Source organism: Cervus elaphus, chromosome 14 (genome assembly GCF_910594005.1).
Source record: "Cervus elaphus chromosome 14, mCerEla1.1, whole genome shotgun sequence".
In the NCBI taxonomy this organism is placed as follows: domain Eukaryota; kingdom Metazoa; phylum Chordata; class Mammalia; order Artiodactyla; family Cervidae; genus Cervus; species Cervus elaphus.
Window position 1 is genome coordinate 19,951,125 of NC_057828.1, and position 16,987 is coordinate 19,968,111.

Here is a 16,987-nt window from a genome sequence, read left to right on the forward strand (position 1 = left end):
CGAAGAGCTGACTCATTTGAAAAGACCCTGTTGCTGGGAAAGGTTGAAGGCAGGAGGAGAAGGGGACGACAGAGGATGAGATGGCTGGATGGCATCACCGACTTGATGGACATGAGTTTGAGTAAACTCCGGTAGTTGGTGATGGACAGGGAGTCCTGGCGTGCTGCGATTCATGGGGTCACAAAGAGTCGGACACGACTGAGTGACTGAACTGAACTGAACCAATACAAGAGATGTAAGAGACTTGAGTTCAATCCCCGGGTCAGGAAGATCCCCTGGAGGAGGGCATGGTAACCCACTCCAGTATTCTTGCCTGGAGAATCCCGTGGACAGAGGAGCCTGGCAAGCCATGGTCCATAGGGTTGCAAAGAGTAGGATATAACTGAGCAACTTAGCACGCACACAAAGGACAAGTTGGGAGGATGAGGGAAGGAATAGAGGAACTTAGACTAGTTGCATTGTTTTTTTGTACATTGCCTTGTGGATTTGAAAATGGTATCTGTGATTCCTGGTTAAGCCATCTCTTAAAAAAATTGCAATATTAAGATCAAATATTAATTTATGGCTGATTATGAACTTTAGGCATCAAACAGCTTACTACATTCAGTCTGCCCTTTGGACAAATAAGCGCTATTGACATGGAGAACATGAGACAAGAAGTATTCATTTCCAGAAAGGAAAAGTGGGCAGGGAATGTGCAGTGGTGACAAAATTGGACAGCTTCAGGACTTCAGTGGCGAGACATGGAGGACTAGGGTCCTATCGAGGAGATTTTGAAGATGTGGCTGAAAGGATTGTTTCTCTCCATGCTTCATGGGTATTCTTTTAAGGTCTTCAGTCTGTGAGGAGATTGGAGGTAAGGATAAAAAAAAAAATAAGAGGAATAAAGATAAGAAATGCCTGTGTCCCAGAAACAGGGCCCAGGTTCTGTGGATCTGAAAATAGCATGAGTGAGATCCCTAAGTATTCTTTACTCTCAGAGCACAGCACATAATTTAATAGGAAAATGAGCCTCTGTTTGTCCCCAAGGGGTCAAATGGTTGGTCAAGACCAACTCCAAGTGATGACTACATGGGAGTTAAGGCCGAGGGTTGACTGAATCTTTAGGAGACTAGAATTGTCTATAAAAGAGTCCTTTGGGGCGTTTATCTCTGCCAATAGGGCTGAAAGTCTTTTCCTGTTTGAGCTGAAACAGACTTTACTGTGCTGAGAGGACCAGTTCAGATACTGAGGAAGTCACTCCTCTCTTCCCCCTTACACACACACACACACACACACACACACACACACAATGATGTGAGACTAAGTAAACAACAGAGGCCAGTAGAGAGCCAACTTCCCAAAAAGAAGGTCTATGTTTTCCTTACAGACTGGAGAGGAAAATTCCATAGGTGTGAGCATCCTGGACAAGAGATATTCTAACAGTCAGATAGAAAGTAGAGCAAAGTGAGCCTAAAATAAAGCTGCAATTGGATCTGACTGAGATTTCAATTCCTTGTTTGTCAGAAAGACTGTCAGATGAACAAGTAAAATGTAGAATGGACTGAATTAGCCCCAGAGTAAAATACCAGATTGGTATATAAAAATAGAGTTGATATGTACAAACCTGAGCCTTATAGATTACATATGTTAGGAAATGTTATACTCATCACATGAGCTAGGCAGTCTGTATATTATTGTGAAAGCCAGAGGAAGATATCAAGGGATTGGCATTTTTGAAAAATCACTTGGCCTGCATTATGGATGATGGATTGAATAAAGAATGGATAAAGGTTATATGGACAAGGAGGTTCACTGGGTCACTAGTGCAAAAAATTTTATTCTGGGTGTTTTATGGGGCACTTCTTTTCCACAGAAACAAAACTTAAGCCTACTTAAAAATTATAAATATAGCACCCCTTTCAATAGAGTTCATCATTGTTTTTATGAACTCCATTGGTCATGTTTGATTTTGTTATACCAAACTATACATGCTAAACAATCAATCTTATTTGTGTTTGATTATTAGAAGATATAATTAGATTAGTAATTCCTTAGATCTTTCCTTTTCCCAATTTCTAACAATCTATTTTTATATCTATGGAGTGTTAATGTCTTTATGATTTAATTCTCACAAAATTATGCAAACAATATGTTTAAATATGTTGTTGTCATTTTTGTTCAGTCCCTAAGTTGTGTCCGACTCTTTGAGACCCCATGACTGCAGCACACCAAGCTTCCCTATCCTTCACTATCCCCCGGAGTTTGCTCAAATTCATGTCCATTGAGTTGGTGATATAATCCAACCATCTCATCTTCTGTCACCCCTCTCCTGCCCACAATCTTTCCCAGCATCAAGGTCTTTTCCAATGAGTCAGTTCTTTGCATCAGGTGGCCAACATATTGGAGCTTCAGCTTCAGCATCAGTCCTTCCAGTGAATATTCAGAGTTGATTTCATTTAAGATTGACTGGGTTGATTGATCTTCTTGTTGTCCAAGTGACTCTCAAGAGTCTTCTCCAGTACCACAGTTCAAAAGCATCAATTCTTCAGCACTCAGCCTTCTTTTTTTTTTTTTAGCACTCAGCCTTCTTTATGGTCCATTCCCGCATCTATACATGACTGATGGAAAAACCACAGCTTTGACTATGTGGACATTTGTTGGCAATGTGGTGTCTCTGCTTTTTAATATGCTGTCTAGGTTGGTCATAGCTTTTTTTCCAAGGAGCAAGCATCTTTTAATTTCATGGCTGCAGTCACCATCTGCAGTGATTTTGGAGCCCAAGAAAATAAATTCTGCCAGTGTGTCCATTTATTTTCCTTATCTGTTTGCCATGAAGTAATGGGACCAGGTGCCATAATCTTAGTTTTTTGAATATTGAGTTTTAATCCAGCTTTTTCACTCTCCGTTTTTAACCTTCATCAAGAGGCTCTTTAGTTCCTCTTTGCTTTCTGCCTTTAGAGTATTATCATCTGAATATCTGAGGATTTTTCTATTTCTCCTGGCAATCTTGATTCCAGCTTGTGATTCATCCAGCATGGCATTTTGTATGATGTACTCTGCATATAAGATAAATAAGCAGGGTGACAATGTATAGCCTTGACACTCCTTTCCCAATTTTGAACCAGTCTGTTGTCCCATATCTGGATCTAACTGTTGCTGCTTGACCTGCAAACAGGTTACTCAGGAGGTAGGTAAGGTGGTCTAATAAGTATGTGGTGAGATTTATCGATAATTAGCCTACAAAATAAAACACATTTTGAATTATAATATTTAGCTTCAGTTCCTATATATGATTATCACAATGCTAATTTTGACACTTTGTTAGTGATAATTTTCAGAAATCATATATACACCTAGTAGGCAGTTTGATCTATGAATTATATGTCATTACTTTATTTACTCTTTATATTAAATTATTTTCCTTTCATTATATTATAAATGTTTATGTAAGTTATGTAAAGAAAATGATATATTATTGGTTAAATATTTGGAGACATTCCTTATCCTAACTCTTAAACTTAAGTATTGACTATAGATAATTTTCTAGCTTAAATATACTAGCCTGATACTGCTAATATTTATTTTGGAAGCTGTTTAACTTTAGCATATCTAAAATAATAATAAAAATAGATACTGAAGTAATTGATACCACTGGTTTTGTGATATGTTGATAGTGATTAAGAGATATACTGTGTCACAGATTGATGAGAGAGAAGCATTGTAGGCTGGGTGGATCATTATCTTTGTTTTTGTTGTTTGGTTTTTTTTTTATTAGTTGGAGGCTAATTACTTCACAACATTTCAGTGGGTTTTGTCATACATTGATATGAATCAGCCATAGAGTTACATGCATTCCCCATCATGATCCCCACTCCCACCTCCTTCTCCATCCGATTCCTCTGGGTCTTCCCAGTGCACCAGGCCGGAGCACTTGTCTCATGCATCCCACCTGGGCTGGTGATCTGTTTCACCATAGATAATATACATGCTGTTCTTTCGAAACATCCCACCCTCACCTTCTCCCACAGAGTTCAAAAGTCTGTTCTGTACTTCTGTGTCTCTTTAGAAAGATGGTAACGATAACCCTATATGCAAAACAGAAAAAGAGACACAGAAGATCATTATCTTTGGATTACAGATTGCCTGAGTAATCTTATAACTGACTGGTCTCTCTAACTGAGGAAATAAACTCACTACCCTGGGCTTTGTTTCCACTTTTATAAAATGGGACCTACAAACTCATCTATTCAGAAAGTTGTTGAGCACAGACCTTGACTTGAGCTGAGACATATAGAAATGAAAGGAATGTGAGAGCAAGCAATGCATGTATCTGGAGAAAAAGCTATTGAGACAGGACCATATTTGGCATATTCAATTGGCTGGAACACAGTGAGCAAGGCTGGGAATAACAAGAGATGATATGTGTAGAGAGTTGGCTGCTTACAAACAGAAATCATAAAAGCTACCTGAAATCCTTTGCACCTATGCACATCACAATTTTTATGACCTTCTGAGACCACTTTTTCTGGAAAACTAAAATGCATATAAACAATAACATAAGGAAAATGCAAAAGCACCCCTAGAAAGAAATTCTAACAAAATTTAATATAGACCTTTCAACATTCAAGAACATGTTGAAATGCTACAGACAAAACTTTGAGGACATTGATAGCACAATACCTGAAATAAATATTTTTAGTTCATGAATTGTAATTCACATATTCAGAATAGGAATATACAAACAGCATGAAGATATGAAATGAGGACTCAAAGACTCAGGAAAGAAGTTGAAGAAGAAAATTAAAGTGATCTCAAATCAGCTTAAAAGTATAAAGAATAAAGAACAAATTGTATTTCAAGAAAAAAGAGACCCAGTTAAAAATGAATAGGTAAAAACAGGGTAAGATATTTTTTTTAATGAAGAGATAAGAGAAGGGAATAGATATAGAAACTTTCAAAGAGTATTGAACACATGTGTAACAGGAATTCCTGAAGAAAAAAAGAAAATATTGTCACAAAACTAACATTCAAGGGCATAATTTGGTGATAGCAGTGATATTAGCCAAGTAAATGAGCTTCCCAAGTAGCTCAGCTGGTAAAGAATCTGCCTGCAATGCAGGAGACCCTGGTTTGATTCCTGGGTTGGGAAGATCCCTTGGAGAAGGAATAGGCTACATGTGCACTCCAGTATTCTTGGGCTCCCCTGGTGGTTCAGACAGTAAAGAATCTGCCTGAAATGTGGGAGACCTGGGTTTGATTTCTGGGTTGGGAAGATCCCTTGGAGGAGGGCATGGCAACCCACTCCAGTATTCTAGCCTGGAGACTCCCTCTGGACAGAGGAGCATGGTGGGCTACTGTCCAGGGGATCGCAAAGAGTCAGACACAACTGAGTGACTAAGCATATACACAGCAGAACAAATACTTCCAAAAATTCACCTGCCCATGAAAGCAATGGAAAAGAATGGCAAACATAGGAAGACTCACCATTTTAAGAACTCTGAAAACTAGCCAAGGCTTGTAGCAATTTGGAGAGTTCCCAAGAAAATGATTGAATATCTGTAGGAACAGTGTGTTTGTGGCAGTTTTATGTGCCTTAATAACTTTTCCTATACCTCATGTAAAGCAGCAGTCTTGGAAAAACAATTGTCCACATTCCTGGGATCAGATTAAAGGGAGCAGAATGAAGCTGGAGTTCTTTTAAACTGTTGTGGCCAATAAATTGTCAGTATTTGACCTGTTTTGTGGTTCCCTGGAAGACCCCACTCAAGTGTCTTACCTTTACTTGACCTATACTCTGTGTTAAAATTCTCTAACCACAGAAAGTTCTATAAAACATTTCTATGTCAATATTTCAGCACTGTAGCTGAGTGAGTTAATGAATAAGGTGAATAATAGACTAACCACGGGCTTATCAGAGAAGATGATGGGTGAAATATCTACAGAGGATTTAAAGAGCACCAACATTTTCTGGGAATCTAGAGGGCTGCTTCCCGGCATAGTGTTGTGAGTATGATCAAGGAAGACTTGAAGACCTTATCCTCTCACCTCTTGCTTACATTGATGCTACGTGAAAAAAAAAAAGAAAGAAAAAAAGAAAAATGAGGTAGAAACTAAAAATGAGTAATAAATCATGCAAACAATCAGTGTAAAAGAGCAAGAAGCACTACAGAGGAATGATTTGTACTGTATACAGAAGAAAGCTCTTGATAGAGGAAGGATAGACAGGCTGACAAAAAATGTGTGGTGTAAACTGTTCATGTGAAACATATCTAAGGAAGCATGTTAGGGAATTCGAATCTCTTGAAATGTAGCATCGTACGTGATGGTGGTAGTGTAGTCTCAAAGTCTTACAACCCCATGGACTGTAGCCCACCATGTTCTTTTGTCAATGGGATTTCCCAGATAAGAATACTGGAGTGAGTTGCCATTCCCTTCTCCAGGGGCTCTTCCCAACCCGGGGACTGAAGCCAGGTCTCTCTGCATTGCAGGTAGATTCTTTACCAACTGAGCCACCAGGGAAGCCGGTAGCATTGTATGCTTCAGTTCAGATCAGTTGCTCAGTCATGTCTGACTCTTTGCGACCCCATGGACTGCAGCACGCCAGGCTTCCCTGTCCATCACCAACTCCCAGAGCTTACTCAAACTCATGTCCATCGAGTCGGTGATGCCATCCAACCATCTCATCCTCTATCATCCCCTTCTCCTTTTGCCTTCAATCTTTCCCAACATCAGGGTCTTTTCCAGTGAGTCAGCTCTTCCCATCAGGTGGCCAAAGTATTGGAGTTTCAGCTTCAGAGTCAGTCCTTCCAGTGAATATTCAGGACTGATTTCCTTTAGGAAATCATATGCTTACATTTTATTTAATAAGATGATCTCAGCAATGTGTTTCTCTAGGACTAGTTCATCTAGGACTGTTTACAAAAAGTGTCAATATTATTGATCTGAGACAATGATTCTGAAAGATTTTTTTTTAACTTATCCAGTGTTAATGTTAGATACCTTGTCTGTCTACCAACAGTTACTATTGAAGTCCTTAAAATAAAAGGCTCCTGCTGCTAAGTCGGTTCAGTCGTGTCCAGCAAAGGACTAGTCAGTATAGTGATGTAAAGTAAATTCTTTGAAGCAATTCTAGAAAGCCAATAAGAAAGAATATTTATCTGGGGTTAAGAAAAGATATCTAGAATTTATTCACTAGGGCTAGTGGAATATAGTATCCTGTTTTTGATCTATTCCCAATTTATAAAATTTATATATCAATATGAAAATAAAATTATGACTACTTTAAAATGGTTTTGTCTTGAACTTTTAGCACTGCTTGAGCAAGTGAAATATTTACATACCCTCAGAAGGAGCTTGAATCTAGCAGCATGTTCCTGCCTGGACCCATAGCCCACTTTAATTAAATCCCATAAAATTTATATACCTAGGGCATATAGTTTTGATTCTGAGAAGCCTTAATTTCATAGTTATAAATATTGCAAGATTGTGTGGGTTTATCTGTTTATCATTTATCATAGGTGGAATAGTTCTATATTTCAGGTTATCTATTTATATTTTTTTCTTGAATCATGTGTAGTATCTTTTGAAAATGTCAGATTTTAAAATTTATCCAACTGTTACTGTTACTTGTGTCTTTGAGAAGCATCCAATAACTCATACAGACAGAAAAGTACATGAAGGTTAGCGTTTGCTCAGCCTTGATACCGTTAAATAAGACCCATGTATAGCCCTGGTCTGCCAACCCAAATGGATTCCAAGGCCTGTCATATAAATAAATTAATGAAGAAGGGATATAATAACAGGCAATAGTGATGGAATAGTAATTCTGCATCTAAAAGCATAGAGAGTCAATTTTTAAAAATTCTGCTGACCAAACATAATCCAACCCCACATCAAATTTGCAAATGCTACTTTAGAAGGCAAATAAAACTACATTGATTATTGTATTAGAGCAGGATAAGCTATGCTGCAGTAAAACAAACCCCAAATAGCAGTGGCTTAATGAAATAACATTTTATTGCTTCTTATGCTACTCTCTAATGTGCTCAGTGAGAGCTCTGTTAAATGCCTTCATTTAAATATTCTAGCTTCTTCCATATTTTGATGCTACCAGCTTCAAGATACAACTTCTTTGGTCATCGCAAAGGGAGAATAAATAAAGTGGAAGTTCTCCCAAGCAGATTTATACTTGTGTATGGAATTCATGTGTATCATTTTTACCTATATTCCTTTGGCAAAAAATCAGTCCTACAACCTGATTGCAAGGGTCTCAGGAAATAAAATTCTTCCTGAGAGTCCAGGAAAAAAATAATGAAATGTATTCTTATACAAAGCTTCGCTGTTGTCGAAATTAGGTTTCAACAAAACATTTTCCTTTTCATAGTGACTACATTATGCTTTAAAATTGATAAATATTAATTTGGTAATTATGTATGAACAATAAATTAGAAAAGCAAAAATGCAATTAATACACATTATTAATAAAATATTAATTGCAAATTGAATTATATTTTATTCTGGCATTTATAGAATAAATACATTTTTTAATAAATTATATTATTTTAATTAGCTTAGCTTTTCATATGCTTCAGTACAAACTATCCCAGGATTTGTCAAAACAAAAAAGGTATATAAGAAGCCTTTCAGAAGTAGTCATATAGAACTGTGATTCACCCTCCATTATGAAGCATAACCTCTAGGAATTGTGTTCTAATTAATCTTTAGGAGGGTTCAGCTTTTGGTTCCTAATGAGGTTGATGATCTCAGTGCTATAAATTCACCCTGTGCAATCTCACCAGAGGACAGGATTTAAGTACGTCTTTTTGCATTCCAGAAGATCTAAAAAATTAAATTCATTTGCTAAAACTGATAATTTTCAGCTTATTAAAGATGAAAATAGACTAGCATAGTTAGAACAAGAGAGAGATCTAAAAACACTAACAGGAAGGTGATTCCAGTTTGAACACAGGATTCAAAGGACACTGTAGCTTGTTAGTCTTGCCTGCTATAAACATGAGACAGTGTTGGTTCCAGCCTACTGATAGAGATGCTATGAGCCACGGATGCCTGAGGCACTCACTTAGGCCTGTATCACTTTTTTCAAACCCCCACAGAACTGTCCCAATAGGGCCAGTGTTGTGTCGGGACCAGCCTTTGTGGTTCTTACGATGACTGTAAGATGCCCTTCAGCAAACGCCATCAGGGAATTTTGAGGAAAAAGATTTACTATTACTCTTAAATCCTGGATGGTACAGAGCAAGTTTGGGAGCCATACAGTGAGGTTGGGGGTGCAGGGGAGGGGGAAACAAGAAAGAATATCTTGGTCTCTGCCTCTATTAGGGTTGAGGGTTGGGTGCCTAGAGTTTTGTGTGTTTACTCTTTGTCAGCTAACTTAAAGCATGAAAACAGGAGTGAAGACATGGAGGGGAGAAGCACTCACTCAGATAGTCAGTTATCTAAGTTACACAGGGCTTTCTGAGAGAGGGACCTTCCTGGATGGAGGCAGTCAATTCCTTACCTGGCTGTTTTGGTAATAACTGTCATTCAGCTGCTGATAAGTTTATTCAAAATGTGTATCTTGAAATGATCACCTCTGCAGTCAAAAGATCAATGTCAGGCACTTAAATTACACAGATCAAGATCTGTTGTAACTTTCTGTTTTCCCCAATATGATACGCTTTTTCAGGGTGGTGTTCAGCCGCTCAGTCATGTCCGACTCTCTGACCCCATGGACTGCAGCACACCAGGCTTCCCTGTCCTTCACTGTCTCCAGGAGTTAGCTCAGATTCATGTCCATCGAGTCAGTGATGCCATCCAACCATCTCATCCTCTGCTGCCCCTTTCTCCTTTTGCCTTCAATCTTTTCCAGCATCAGGGCCTTTTCCAATGACTTGGCTCTTCCTATCAAGTGGCGAAAGTACTGGGGCTTCAGCTTCAGTCCTTTCAATGGATACTGATGGTTAATTTCCTTTAGGAATAACTGGTTTGATCTCTTTGCAGTCCAAAGAACTCTCAAGAGTCTTCTGCAGCACCACAATTCGAAAGCATAAGTTCTTTGGTGCTCAGCCTTCTTTATGTACAGCTTCACATCCATACATGACGACTGGAAAAATCATAGTTTTGACTACGTGGATCTTTGTCAGCAAAGTGATATCTCTGCTTTTCAGTACACTGTCTAGGTTTGAACATTTTCAGGGTAGTAACCATATCATTCTTCCCGCCTTGGGTTTTGTTCATTTATTTGTTTTAGTGTCTAAAGCACCTAGTGCAACAGCTGGTTAAAATCTTCATGAAAAACCGAGAGGATGATGACTTGACATAAAAGAAAGCAAAACGAGTTAAGTCTACTGCTTGAGGAAGCTTAACAGACCTGCTAAAAATAAATAAATAAATAATACCAATAAAGCATGAGAGCTTTACTTTCCTTCTATCTTTCAACTTTAGTTTTGCTTTTGACCTCAAAAGTAGAAGTATTTTTCTGTATTAGTTATCCATAGATGTAACTAATCGTCACAAACTCAGAGGCCAGAAACAACAGCATTTATCAGCTCAGTTTCCAGAGGCTAGGAGGCTATCAGCCTCACTGAGTCCTCTGCTCAGGGTCTCACAAGGCAGCGATGAGTGATGTCAGTTGGACTGTGTTCGTTCATTCCTGGATCCCTGCATCCTCTTCCAGGTTCCCATGGAAGCTGGCACAATCCAATTATCTGTGGTTGTTAAGTTTAAAGTTCCGTTTTTTTGAAAGCTATAGCCAAGGACTACTTTACCTCCTGGAGGCTGAACTGAGTTTTTTTTCCATGTCACTTCCTCTATAGAGCCTCTCACAACAGGAGAGTTTACTTGATCAAGGGTATGATCTCCATGATTGCATGGAGGGCCCAGTCCCTCTGAAGAGGGATTATCTGATAAGGTGAGGCTAATCTAATTTTCTTTTAATTGCATCTGCAAAATTCCTTTTGTCCTATAACAGGGCATAATCAAAAGACTGAAATCTCGTCATATTAAAAAAAACCTGCCTACATTCAAGGGACAAAATAATATAGCTATATCCTCACTGAAGGTCATTTTAATTCTGCCCATCACACCCTAGGAATAAGGCACTAAATTAACCATGCTACTGAACTTCACTGACGGCCCAGTGATTTAAGACTCTTGCTTCTACTGAAGAGGGACTGATTCGATTCCTGGTCACAGAACTAAGATGGCACATGCCTCATGGTGAGACCAAGAGAAAATAAAAATAAATAAAAGTATAACAACTTTTCATATTAAAAAAAAATAAATTAACCATGCTTCTTAGGGTAACTCAGAAGTCTCGGTTTGGCATATCGTTTGCTCATTCAATGCCTCCCCCAATTTCATCTCATTAGTCTCTGATTCTCACTCCCTTTTATCTCCAGTTTACTATATTAAGTCATACACTACTGCCTGTATGTGTTAGAATGAATATTGTTTTATAATTTTGTTGGACTTTATTGTAATGCATGTAAAGATAATGAGTTAAGAATCATTTTGTCCTGCATTTTACTTTTTTTCTCTATTATTTTTGAAAGATATTTATATTTCCATTTGCCAGGTACTCTCTTCTAAGAGCTCTGTAATATCCCATGTTGACTATTCACACCATTTCACATACTTCTTTTGGGATTGGACTGTGTCCTATTCCTAGATGCTATAAATAATGCGGCATCTTCATACACATTATTTTTGGGCCTATGTCTTTTGAAGAGATACCCAAGATGATAAATTCTGCATTTTAGTGTATAGTTTCAACTCATTGCAATATACAGCACCAGTTTGTCCTCTGCAATAGTTATACCAAATGACAATTTCAGAGCCAGTCCTGAGGTTTCCAAGAGACCCATATGTATGGAAACATTTGACATTTTCTACTCATCAACACCCTGCTTATTTAACTTATATGCACAGTACATCATGAGAAATGCTGGGCTGGAGGAAACACAAGCTGGAAACAAGATTGCCGGGAGAAATACCAATAATCTCAGATATGCAGATGGCACCACCCTTATGGCAGAAAGTGAAGAAGAACTAAAGTCTCTTGATGAAAGTGAAACAGGAGAGTGGAAAGTTGGCTTAAAACTCAACATTCAAACTAAGGTCATGGCATCTGATCCCATCACTTCATGGCAAATAGATGGGGAAACAATGGAAACAGTGGCTGACATTATTTTCTGGGCTCCAAAATCACTGCAGATGGTGACGGCAGCTGTGAAATTAAAAGACGTTTACTCCTTGGAAGGAAAATTATGACCAACCTAGACAAATATTAAAAAACAGAGACATTACTTTGTCAACAAAGATCCGTCTAGTCAAGGCTATGGTTTTTTCAGTGGTCATGTATGGATGTGAGAGTTGGACTATAAAGAAATCTGAGTGCCGAAGAACTGATGCTTTTGAACTGTGGTGTTGGAGAAGACGCTTCAGAGTCCCTTGGACTGCAAGGAGACCCAACCGGTTCATCCTAAAGGAGATCATTCCTGGGTGTTCATTGGAAGGACTGATGTTTAAGCTGAAACTCCAATACTTTGGCCACCTGATGCGGAGAGCTGACTCATTTGAAAAGACCCTGATCCTGGAAAAATTGAGGGCAGGAGGAGAAGGGGACGACAGAGGATAAAATGGTTGGATGGCATCACCGACTTAATGGACATGGGTTTGGGTGGATTCCGGGAGTTGGTGATGGACAGGGAGGCCTGGCATGTTGCAGTTTTTGGGGTAGCAAAGAGTCATACATGACTGAGTGACTGAACTGAACTGAACTCATCAACAAAATAGATGCAAAGTAACATCTCATTGTTATCTTTGACAGATTGAATTGTGTTCCCCAAGAAAGGTATGCTCAAGTCCTAACCTCCAGTGCCTCAGAATGTCACCTTACTTAGAAATAGACATGTTATACATGAAATTATTCAACAATAAGGCCATATTGGAATAATATGGGTCCCTAGTCCAAAATGATTAATGTCCTTATAGGAATACAGTCATATCAAGACAGAATCACTGGGAGAACGTCATGTGAAGATGGAGGCAGAGATCAGAGTGATGGACCTGCAAGTCAAAGATTGCTGGCCATCACCAGAAGCCAGGGGAGTGGGGAATGGGAGCACATTCTCCCTCAGAGCCCTTGGAAGGAACCAAACATGCCCACAACTTGAATTTGGACTTCTACTCTCTGCAAACATGAGAGAATACATTTCTGCTGTTTAAGCCACCCAGTTTGTGGTACTTTGTTTCATAGCCCTAGGAAATGAAAATATTGTGTTAACTTCCATCACTATGATTTCTAATACATTTATCCATATCTTCTTACATTTCTTATTCTTCTAGATTTTTGTAAATCTTGTATTTGTGACATTTCTACTTCTTTTTAAAGAATTGGTGACCCTAATTTTTTTTCCATTTGAAAGACTTAAAAAAAAAAAAAAGGATATCAGTGTCTGCTTTGAAAATTGTAACTATATTGTCTTAATTTAACATATGTCAATTAACTTTATGCATCTTTTTTGGCAAATATATTTGCCAAAATATATTAATTAATGATTAATTTTATGTTTTGTGCTTTAAATGGTTTAAAAGTTCTATACATTTCTATCACAAATAGTTTTATACCCTTTCTTTTCTCATCTTTTACTTCAAGATTGCCTTTAATTCATACGTGATATTTGACATACAATGTTAGATAGACTTTGGATTCCCTGCTTCTGTAAAAGGTGATCCATATTTCCCAATACTAGTACAAACCATTTATTTTTCTATAGTGCTTTATAGTTGTGATATTTTTCTTTCCTTTTTAAATAAATAATTTTGTTGCATAGTGTACAGACAAAAATATACAAATCATGATTTTTCACGTCGTTGAGTTGTTAATTCTTCATATATTTCCATTCTGAATTGTTTGTCAGCCATTTATCTTTCTATCCAGACTGTATAGAGAGAGACTGATATGTAAACAGAAACACAGATGTCTATACACGTATACACAAAACTCTACTGGAATTCTTGAACTTGCTTTAATTATAGATGAATTTGAGAATTATCATTTTTATAATGATGTCTTTATAGTCACATCCTCTGTTAAATATAAATCAAGATGTTTGTATTTTGAACATGTGTTAATGTCATCTTTTCAGTGCTGGTATATAACAAAAAAATATGTATATGTTGTCTTTACGACTAAACCTGATAGGTTTGTTTAGCAATTGTAATAGCTTATTTGAATTTTCTACATGTACCAGCCATATCAACAGTGAATAATGGTTTTCTTCTTCTAGATTTTCTCCTTCCTCCCCCCACCTTTTCTTGTCTTACTGAGCTGACTACTTTGATGAGGATATTTTTGAATACAAGTGGGATATCGCATTTCTTATCTTTCTTTCAGATTAAGAAATCCCCTTTTGTTGATTTTTGATCAAATATTCTTTCTGTACATATTGAAAAAAATCATGGGTTTTCTCTTTCTCATGATGTAAATTGCATTGATTCATTTTCAATCCATCTAGATTCTGATGTAGAATCCTTTTTATATTTTGCCTCATTTAGTTTGCATAATATTATGTTTAGGATACATCTAGGTTCAGAACATTACTTTGCCAGTAAAGGTCCGTCTAGTCAAAGCTATGGTTTTTTCAGTAGTCAAATATGGATGTGAGAGTTGGACTGAAAAGAAAGCTGAGCACCAAAGAATTGACGCTTTAGAACTATAGTGTTGGAAAAGACTCTTGAGAGTCCCTTGGACTGCAAGGAGATCCAACCAGTCAATCCTAAAGGAAATCAGTCCTGAATATTCATTGGAAGTTCTGATGCTGAAGCTGAAACTCCAATACTTTGGCCACCTAACTTGAAGAACTGACTCACTGGAAAAGACCCTGATGCTGGGAAAGATTGAAGGCGGGAGGAAACGGGGAAGACAAACTCGATGGACATGAGTTTGAGTAAGCTCTGGGAGTTGGTGATGGACAGGGAGGCCTGGCGTGCTGCAGTCCATGGGATCGCAAAGAGTCGGACATGACTGAACAACTGAACTGATATTCATGACAGAAACCTGTCTATGTTTTCTTGTAGTCCCCTTTGCCAGAGTGTTGACATTTTACTAGCTTTTGTTTTTGTTTTTGTTTTTTTTTCCCCCAAAGGCACAAGTTTTGGCGTTTTGGTTCTCTGTTTTATACTTAGGTATATCAGTTCAGTTCAGTCACTCAGTGGTGTCTGACTCTTTGCAACCCCATGAACCGCAGCACGCCAGGCCTCCCTGTCCATCACCAACTCCCGGAGTCCACCCTCTCATTAAGAGGCTCTTTAGTTCTTCTTCACTTTCTGCCATAAGGGTGATGTCATCTGCATATCTGAGGTTATTGGTATTTCTCCTGGCAATCTTGATTCCAGCTTGTGCTTCCTCCAGCCCAGCACTTCTCATGATGTATGGGCAGGAGGAGAAGGGAAGACAGAGAATGAGATGGGTGGATGGCATCTCTGACACGATGGACATGAGTTTGAGTAAACTCCAGGAGTTGGTGGTGGACAGAGAGACCTGGCATGCTGCAATTCATGGGGTCGCAAAGATCAGACACAACTGAGCAACTGAACTGAACTGAACTCTGCATATAAGTTAAATAAGCAGGGTGACAATATACAGCCTTGACATACTCCTTTTCCTATTTGGAACCAATCTGTTCTATGTTCAGTTCTGACTGTTGTTTAACATAAGTATATGTTCACATGCAAATTTAAGGTTCATTAATTTCAACTCTTGTTTTTATTATTACCTTTATATCATGTTTTTGGTTTCAGTTTGATATTTATTTTCAAACTGAGGTAGAAAATAGCCACTGAGTTTTAGACATTCTTCTTTTCTACAGCATAATTTTAGAACTAAGTCTTTCTCTGCACATGGCTTTTATTGCATCACACAAGTTTTCATATGTCATATTTATAATTGCCAGTTCAAAATATTTTTAATTTTTTTACTTTAATTTAGAAATCTGTATGTAGTTTACAAAGAACAGGATTTTCACTAGCTATGATAGGGTTTTTATTTTCTAACTACTCTAGATGATTCAGAAGACATGTTTGATTTATTTCCAATCTTCTGAAGTATGTTAGATTTGCCAAATTACCCACAATTCTATCAGTTTGATAAACAGTATTTGTTTAAATGTACAGGATGGTTACTCTGCTTTTACTGAGTGCAGTGTTCTAAGTTTTTCAATTTTTTTCAAGTATGTTAATCATCTTGCTTTTATTCTGTATATCCTTACCTACTTTAAAAAAAAAAAAAAAAAGAGCTCCTTTATTGTAAGTTACTGACAGACTTGGATGAAAATCCCCAAGTGTAATTATAGATTTTTCTATTTATCTTTTTAATTCTGTCAAATTGTGCTTTATACATGTGCAGCTGTACTACCACGTACAAAAATTTAGAACTCCTTTTTTCATTCTTATAGAAACAGGCCATTTTAGGTGATACATTGCTGCCTGTAACTCTGGTATAGCTTTCATTCTTAAGGTCACTGTGTTTTGAAATTAGTATAGAACCCAGTATTTATTTTATTAAGTACATTTTGATATATATCTTCCCATTCTTTCCTTTCAAACTCTTTGCAATCCCTCATTTCTTTTCTGTCTCATAAATTGTATAGGCTTATCCTTTCCCTTTTATTATAATACAATTATTTACTTTCATTTGGAACATTCGGTCAGTATACATATAATGTAATGCCAGTATACTGGAGACTAAACTGGGCATATTAAAATACATATGCATTTATATATGTCTCTTCCAGGCTACTCTCCTTTTTCTTTTAGGTGTCTTCTGTTTAAGAGGTTTCCTTTAGTTCATTTCTACCTTTATTACCACATTTGTTAGCATATTGTTTTAGTATTTTGGAGTTACTCTTCATATTATCATAAGCATTTTAGCCTACTTAATTTGAATAAACATTTTTATGTTTACTGCTTTCAGGAGAATGTATAAAAACTTAAAAACACTTTA